The sequence below is a fragment of the Daphnia pulex genome, chromosome 4, assembly GCF_021134715.1.
Source record: "Daphnia pulex isolate KAP4 chromosome 4, ASM2113471v1".
NCBI classification, from domain to species: Eukaryota; Metazoa; Arthropoda; class Branchiopoda; order Diplostraca; family Daphniidae; genus Daphnia; species Daphnia pulex.
In genome coordinates, this window is record NC_060020.1 from 7,476,242 (window position 1) to 7,485,632 (window position 9,391).

Here is a 9,391-nt window from a genome sequence, read left to right on the forward strand (position 1 = left end):
CAGCAACTCACTCCATCATCTCTCTCCCTGAGGCTTTTATCAAAAAGTTAGCCAACCGCGGCGGACCCGTCCGCACCGGCGGCAAAGTATTTTTCACGATGAAAACGCCTCGGCCTCGGCCTCGCCCTCGTCGGCAGAATGCGGAGGCAGAAGAAGAAAAGTCTGGACTCTTTAACTGTCTATCTGTCTTCCCAATGTGCACTATATGAGGCGGAATAGATTCAACACAATCAGAGAGAGGAGTAAGTCTCTTCTCTCGTCTCTCCGTGTAGCAGAGAACAACACACAAACGCCCATGCAGGCGGCGGCCGCGCTCACACAATAGTTGGGCTTCTGCAGCCCGTCTGTGCAGCCATTCGGCGAGCGGACAAACGTTCCTCCGTCCATCCGAAAAAAGAGGGGTAGGAGAAAAATAAAGGATCCAACCGTGAAGGAGATTCCCTGCCTATTGTAACTGTATAAGAGCAAGTAGAGCGACGGGCCAAGACAAAAGACGTCGGGAGAATTGCCCGAGAAGAAGAAGAAGAAGAGAAAACTCTGGACGTTGATCATGAAAGATTCTCTCTTTTGGTTGATGGTCTGCGCCGGGCCGAGAGTGGAAAACAAGGTTCGTCTCTCTCTTTTCTTCTCTATCATATCACATAGTAGTGGATATAGTATAGTTGCCGGACTGCTGCGTCGGGGAGTGAGAGCGGGGGAATAAGAAACGGACAAACGCCGAACAACGCGAGTGAATGAATATCAAGCCGGCGGGAGTATATCTGCTACTGCTGCGGTTCTTCCGTCTATAAGAGAGAGAATAGATCCAGTGGTGCATCCAGTAGTGCTGGATGTACCAGTATATAATAGCCTGATGGCTGCATGGCGATGGTTATATATACACAAGTCCAAGAGAGAACAGAATCGTTTGTTATCCAAATCTGACAAGCAAGTCGCTCTTCTTTTCGGGTCGGGCGGAATCCTATAGCTGCTGCACACAGTGGGAATAAAAGAGAAAGGAGACTCTGTGGATGCTGCTGGATATGTTCTGCTGCAGCGAAGAATACGTCTGCCTCTTTCTACCCTTTCTGCGTCGTAGAGTAAAAACACAACGGAATGAAAGAATGAAAGAAAAAGGGAGAAAAAAGAGAGCTAGAGAAAGGGAATAAGAAGAAGAAGAAAAAGGAAATAAGAAAAGAACCGAGTCAGTATAAAAGTTTTTCCATGTCCCGGGCCAAGTGTTTTTCTTCAGTGCAGTATTATAAATCATCATCCGCTCACTTTCTCTTTCTTCTTCTTCTTCGACTCCATTTCTTTTTCTAGCCTCCGCCATCCGCATCCATAACCCTTTATAAGAACTTGCGTCTGCCTATATATACGCTCTATAAATGTCTGTGCAGAAGATAGAATATGAAACTGCAAATCTTTTTAGTATAGACGTACAGCTAGTCGACGGACAAAAGAACGATGAAGAAAACCTTAACCCAGATATTTGGGTCGTCCAACCATATAGACGAATAGACGTACCACTCTGGGAGAAGAATAAAAAGAAGAAAAAAAAAGGAAAAATCTACCGTATAGACTATCCGGTGTGTATATGTACAGTCTGGCTGTGTGTGTGTGTTTGTGTGTTTACTCGACGTCGTATAATAATGGACTGGCGAATGCGAAATAGACGATGGATCTCTCTTTGCGTCCGAAAAAGGGTAGAAAGTAGAAAAAAAAGGATGAAAAATAGAGAAGGAGGAAAGAAAAAAAAGATAGATGGTGAGCTGGAATAAGAGAAAAAAGAGTGCTGCTCTATAAGGAGGCAGGAAGCAGGAAACGAAAGTATATAAGGAGCAATCGCTTCGCCAATCGAGTGAGACGGTGGAGGGAAAGAAGAAGAAATCCCGGAGAGAAGAAGAGAGTCAACAAGACGCCGGCCCGGCCAAGAGGCTTCGCTTTTCCTGGACCCTTTCGCTATATATCCTCTATCATCGTCGCTTTGTTGGCACATCAGAGAGTGTCAAATAGAGAAGGAGAATATAGAGATGAACGACCGAGAAAGGAGAAACGAAAACAAACGAAAAAGAAGAAGAAGACAAATACATTCAAGGAGAAAAAAAAAGGACTTGAGAAAAAAGGAAGTAGGAAAGCAAAACAAGTGAATGCGGAGGCTACGTCATGTGTATATAAGTTAGCCAAAAAGGGATTCGAATCAAAAGGAGATATATATATCCTTCTCCCGCGTATGTTATATCCGCCAACGACTTGATGATTCACGCAAAGGAAACTGGTTGATTGATGTGTTCGCCCCCGTCATAGACTTAGATAGAAGCAAGGGGGGCATGCAGTTCACAAGAGCCTCTTTGTCCGTATTGAACCAATACGGCGAGATCTTGTGTTCTCTATACCGGGATGAGACGGAGAGAAATCCCGTTGGATTGTCAAATGGCAGCCGAAGAGAATCAGTAGAGTCAGTCAATATTATGACGGCAGCAACAAGAGAGTGGGGGGAGACGAATAATTGGGAATGGACGCGACCCACACATTAGTCGAACGAGATATCGGGAAAAGTCAGCCGGGCGGTGGGCATATATATCTATCCATATATGTATGAGCGTGATAGAGAGCGGGAGCAGCAACAGATGGATTCGATGGCCGCCATTCCCAGCTCGATATTCCCCCCCGCCCGCCGGGATGTGTTTTCTTGTCTATTTCCTTCTTTTCTCCTTTTGTATTTATTTTTCACTCCGCCAGTGAGGAATAACAGACAAAGTGGAATAGCTAAAAAGAGAGAGAGGTGCAGCATGAAAGGTATGTGTTGCTCCTGTCCTGTTAAAACATACAGAATAGCTGCACAGCCTTTTGAAAGAGATCTATAGGGATCGAATGTCGGCTGGGAAAAATCCCATCTTCCAACACCTGTCTGCATCGCTGCAAGGCACGGAGAGGCAAAGGCCTCCTCATTCCAGTTATCCAGCAGCTCTCACCTTTCATCAAACAACTACTCACTGTCTTGCTTTTACCGTTCGATTATAAATGATCCTTAGGCCATTGTGACGTCACTGCATTCACCCTGAAATTGGGTCTGTGTAAAAATTTATGGCCTACGAGAATTTTGAGAATATACAGCTATAATATACCGTACCCATCTAAAGCTATATACTTATTCTTCCTTTTTCAGAGGGAGTGTTATATTTACTTCCGACCGATTAAGCCACACAAATTGGATGTCGGCAAAAGGAAGGATGCACGGAGATATGCTATAGAGGTGCAGAGTATATACGTATCAAATAATACGGTTGAGGAAATAATAAATGGTGCGTATGTTCTATTATTTTCACTATTTATTTTTTCTACGAGTTTTGTGTAGTGTGCGAGTGTGTTTGACGTGGAGTATGAGGCTATGCTGACAGTTCTTCACGAGTATTTACCTTGAGCTATATCCGAAGGATCCTTCTCTTATCTCCCGAAAAATGGAAGAGGAGAGGGGGAGAGCGGGATAATATGATCGATGGAAGAATATGAAAAGGCGACCCCAAAATCGAACCCAGAGTCCCTTGTTTTTCTTCCCATTCTTGAGATATATATATATACTCTATATACTCTCTAGATAGTAGATAGCTAGTGTGTGAAAGAATCATTACCGCAACCTTGAGCATCGTGGGACATATTATAGAGTGACGTCCGGGATTGGCGCCCATAGCTAAAGGGGATTTTGAACAATTTTTATTTCGGGATTGAGAAGAAGAGAAAAATTGAGACTCAAATCTTTGGCCATTTTACTTCTTATTACACGTGTAGCGTGAGATATAGGTGAGAGAATGGACACTCGGTCATAACGAAATCCACAGTTCACGCACGTACAGGTATTTGCGCAAACCTTTTTTTTTTTCCTTCGCGGCCAGGCTGGGGTTATCCGTTCTTTCATTGTTGGAGCTACTATACACAGCAGCGGGCGGGTCGTGTGTAAAACACACTGACGTTCAAACATTCATCAGAGACTCCTTCAATTCTTGCAGAGGCTTTGTAACGTGGGTGCCTGACCATATGACGCAAGTCCTTCACATGCGAGTGTCTTGTCCAATCAAGAGAGACTGAGAAGACGTCATCGACGGCCCTTTGGCAGCAACAGCCCGTGCTGGTTAGGTTGGCTCCGCATCGCGCCCGTCAACCTCAGATATTTTTGTCCAGGATCGAATACGCGCTTGCTTTAATTCAGTTCAATTTATAAAGATGAAAATGAGTCATTATAGACATGGACGAAACAATCTACAAAATATCCCCACCTTCTGGATCATCTAGCGCAAAGTTTGGAAATGATTTGATTGTCTTTAGAGAAGAAAGAAGAAAAATCAACTCTACGCGCGCTCAACTTTGTTTGACAACTTCCAAGTCGCTCGATGCAGAGCTGCAGAGAGAGCGAAAAAGAAAGTGAAAGAAGGAGACAGGCAGTAAGTAGTGTTTAACATGCCGTGGATTCAAGTGCTCCAGGCCTATAGGCGAGGAGAGCCTTTTGCAGTGTCTTATTTGTGTCTGGAGAAAGAAAAGTGCCAACCGTAGGCTGTTTAGTTGATTTCCGTTATAGCCCGCTATTCCTTTGAAGGAAAAAAGCAGGAATAAATGTGAATAAAATATAAGAGCGGAGATGCACTACGATTCACTCTAACCCTCGCACTCAATTTGAATAAAACAAAACAAGCCAAGAATGAAAATTTCGTGTATTTAGGGAAGAAGCCGTGAATTTGCGATGAATAGTCGGTGACTACCGACATTCTACACGTAGACTGAATATAATAGTATGGGCGTTGACAACAGCGACCAAACAGAAGCCATGATTTAAAAGGAGATAAGTTGGTGAATAAAAAAAAACAAAAATGTGGCGCTCCTTGATTATTTAAGTAGAAAGAGAAATGAAAAGGTGACATTCAACTACTATAGTCTCTCTCCTTTATGGGATCAAATCCCTCCTTTTACGTTTCTTCCTTACACTTACGTGAACAAAATTTTAGGGGGTTTCGTTTGATTTCGTTTAGATTATTTTTATTCATCGTCTCGTATTAGATCGGCTTCTCTCTCTTTTTTTGTTTTGCTGTCGGTATTAAAATATTCTCAAATATTTTATTGATGTAATAAATAAAATTGAAATAACAACTTGTTTTAGTGTCAACTCCAACCGATCGAAAGAAAAAGCAAAAATAGGAAAATGTGTATTTCTCCCATATGTTTGGTTTCTCTTTTGCCATCCATCCAATCCATCAAGACATGCGATACCGCCCACTTTGCTCCACCTCTCTGTCTCCCCCCCCCTTCCACTTTTTTTCTATTTCAAATCATCCCCAGTGTGAGTAGATCTTTTGGCTGAGGTCTATAATGTTTCCGTGTTTTTCCTTTGATGCTTCATGCCGTTTATAGAAGATACGAGAATCCCCCGACAGTCAAATCTTCTTATTCTAACGTCCCCTCATCCTTGTTTCTCTCGACTCCCTGTCGCCCACATGTGGAAGACGATCCTGCTCTGTGTGTTTTTCCCAAGTAAAAGTCCTAGCCCAGGAGCCATCTTAGAGCAGAGCAGCGAGATATGGTGTTCCAATTGATATAGCCGTTGCGTGCCAACCGATGGTCTGTGCGCTGCACTGTGAGGCACCGAGTCTAAAGAGCGACAGCCGTATATTATCAGCGACAGTTTCATGGCTTTTGATGCCATTATACATCTTAAAAGAGAGAGAGAGAGCTCACGGCTCCTTTTTGATGGGCTCGTTATTGTTGGCTCCACTCCTGTCATGTTTTTTCGGCCCCCGTCTGCTGTCTCTTTAGTTTGTTAGTGTACCGTAAGACTCTCTCTCCAATTCCAGGATTTTTCCCCCCCTCCCTCCTCTGCTCCTGGTGAAATATAAAAAAGGGACTGATGGGTTCTTTTTTTATTATTATTATTTGCTGTGTTATTATTCTTATTCGCCCCTTTCTTGTCATCACAAAGATGTCAAGCCGCTTTCGTGCTTTATCAGCGCAAGTGAGACGCGCCGGCGGATTGTCAAAAGAACACAGCAAGAAACGAACCCGTTGACGTTCGCTTCAAGGTGCCGTGATCAATTTGATAATTCCAAAAAGGCAAAAAAGCAGAAAGTGAAAGGAGGCTTTAGATGACATTCAACAGCCAACAAGGAGGACAAGACTTGCCCAGGTCCTCCGTGTTTGTGCAAGTGTTTGCAGGGTCTTCACACTCATCGTTCTCCCTGACCAATCGGTCACCTCGCCCACACCTTGCGGCAGCAAACGTGACCGTTACATCACAACAGACTTTTTAGGTTTTTATTTTCCCTTTGGTTTGACGAAATATAAAGGGAAGCTGATCCCCCCTCCCCTCCAGCACTACCACCTGTCTGCCTCACTCTTTTAAAATTATGAAACCTTAGGAAAAGAAAAAACCGAAAATAAATATGAAAAGCAGCCTGTCAAAAGATTCCCTCCTACTCATCGACAAAAGAGAAGACTGAAAAAAAAAATGTATACCAACGGATTAGGGCCATAGAGACTTAATTTTCGTTAGATATATTTTTTAGCCGATATGTGGTGGCTGCCTGGTGTCGGGGAGGAATTTGTAGTTGACCTATTCTTTTATTTCCTTTTGTATCGTATATACTATATTATTATCGAACGCTCATCAATCATGCGGTGGAGATATAGATGTCGACGAGATTTCCTCTGCGCTAAATCACGTCGGTATCAATATGGGAGTCGGTTATTTATCGACGTTTGATATTATGAAAAAAGAATTACCCATCTATTGTGGAAACAGATCATGCCCGGCCGAATGAAAAAAATAATAATGTAACGGCGGCGAGGTAAAAACAATTGTCGCAGTGGCGTTTATTGGTTTCCAGAGTTGATAAAAAAAGGTCCGGCGTTAGATATAACGTCGTGTCTAGACGTGTTGTCTGAAGATGGAACGAGGTAGAAAAGTTGGAAGCAACAAGAAAAGGGAGTGAAATTACAGGACATCAATGGTGGCGGCGTCCTGTGCTCTACTCTTTGTGCCAAGTCTGAAAAACAAAACAAAATCTAAAAGAGAAACAACAAAAAAAGAGGAGCCCAAGTCCCCATTGCCCGGACAGAGGGTTGATATATAAAAAAAAAAAACTTGAGCAAGAATATAAGCTAGAGTAGGCCGGCTACAAGGAGAGAGAGTCAGAGAGAGAGAGAGAAGTACCAAGGGAACTACAAGTCACGTTTTGTTCTGAAACATGGTCGACAGTCGATAATGAGAAAGGACGAGAGAGGAGAGACGGGAAAAGGACGGACCACTAGGGAGTCCCTCCCACCGACAGGGAGGGAACGACGGCTAGAAAAAAAACACCCCACGACGACGCTATGTGGAACTCGACGTCAAATGATTGTCCAGTCTCTCTCTTTTTTTCCCCTTCTTTTTGGCTGTACATAGAAAATGGGAAAGCAAAGAGATAGAAAAGAGAGAATGAAAACAAAACACACGGGAGAAAAAGTTTTCCCTTCCGAAAAACTTTTAGATTCGTCCGACCCCCGGTCCTATATAAAAGAATAGAGGAGAAAGAGAGCTAGAGAGAGAGACAGAGACTTGGGTTTGTTTCAATACACACTGCTAGCAGTGAAGAATAAGGGCGAACGTTATCTATCAAACACGAACGTGTGCCGTGCTGTGGCTGTTAAGGAAACTAGAAGAGCGTAGCGGGCGGTTCAAGACGTGTAAAGAGTTCAAGTTAATTATAATGAAAATTCAATTATGAAATGGCTGCAACTTCTTGGAGGAAAAGTCTTGCCAGAACAGCGCGCTCGTCGCCTACAGAAAAAAAGAAAAAGGAATAAGGCCAACACCAGCATCCATACGTAACGTAGTAAATGTAACAATAAGCCGCAAAGGCTATTAGATGTTTAGGAGCGTATAAGTTCTTTGGTATAGCCGGGGTGCGATAGAGGGTACAACAAGTCTCTCTCTCTCGCTGTTAAAACCAGTCCAACAGCAGAGAACCGGAATGAAATAAAAAAATGGGAGGAGGAAAATAAAAAAATAAAAAAATAAAACATATAAAACCGTGGGGGCATTTTTGAAATCCGGAAAGCGGATTGCCAGGAAATAAGCGGACTCGTCGCCCTTAATAATGTGCTGCTCCTGCTGTTGCCGGAGGAGGAAAAGGATGAAAAGGATTTCCTAAAATCGATAACGAAAATAAGTGGTCCATTCAGTCATCAATTGGACACAATCATATCCGGCCAGCAGGCAAAAACGAGCCATATAAACATGACTCAAATTGAACTGCGCTGCTGCGCTGCCATTATTAATATTACGCAATGTAGGAAAAAAAAACCTTGCATCTCCGACTAGTGGTGGCAAAGACGTCATAATATTTTTCTCCTTCTGCGTTTTATGGCCGAGAGATTCGTACGTAACGAAGGGATCAAGTCGTCATCAGCTATACTGCACGATACGGTCATCACCCCAAAGTCAGCAGTTTTTACGTTTTCAACATTTACGAAAAAAAAGCCCATCATTCTTTTCGTATAAGCCTTTAATAGAAATGAATTCACTTTGCATACAAGAGGTTTCCGAAAGAAAACTTTCATCGATGGCATTTTCGCATAAAGAATTCTAATAAGCGACTTCTTATAGACATTTCTTATTTCATCGATTTTCTTTTGCCAAAGTTCAATCCCTTGATAGGTTCCTTTGCTCCATTACTTTTTTTCAATGAGGATTCTCCTTCGTCTGCCAAGTTTTGCAGCCAGCGTCAAACAGTCCTTTTTGGCAACAGGTTCCCCCTCCCCCTTTTTGGCTGGGCTTTATATTCAGCTTTCATCTCCCGCTCTCAGCTTTTCTGTTATTTGATGGTGAGAGGCGCGGCTCAGGATCGGGAGAGGTTTCCTGTTCTCCCTGGAGCGTTTGAACCGTTCCTTGTTGCAACCCAATTGTGCGCCTGAGCTATAAGGCACCAACCTGTAATAGCATATCTCTCGTCTCTATTGCAACGACTCCGTCGTGTTGCCAATAACGTCGCTCGATCCTTTTTTTTTTTTATTATTCCTCCACCAAACAGAAAACACGCAGCCCTTTTTTCCCCTAGCCTCAAAAGTTGTGTCGACCAGACAATGATCACGGCTGGCAATTGAACGCGCTAAAAAATTCAACCATAATCGTTCAGGGAATCCCGGTGCATAATGGATGGGCCTCGGGGCTAACCGTCCAAACCGGTTGAGACGGGCTAGAAACGCTAGACGCTACATAAACGGGTCTCCCACATGCAATCAGTTTGGTTTTTTTTTTTGCGACATCATCACACCCTTTGCGCCCCCCAAGAACGGCAAATAGATTTCGGAGCGAAAGCCAATCTCCATTCCCATCTCTCTCTCTCTGGTTCCTTGAATTTCCCATGTCTGACGTTTGCGTTCGAATTGT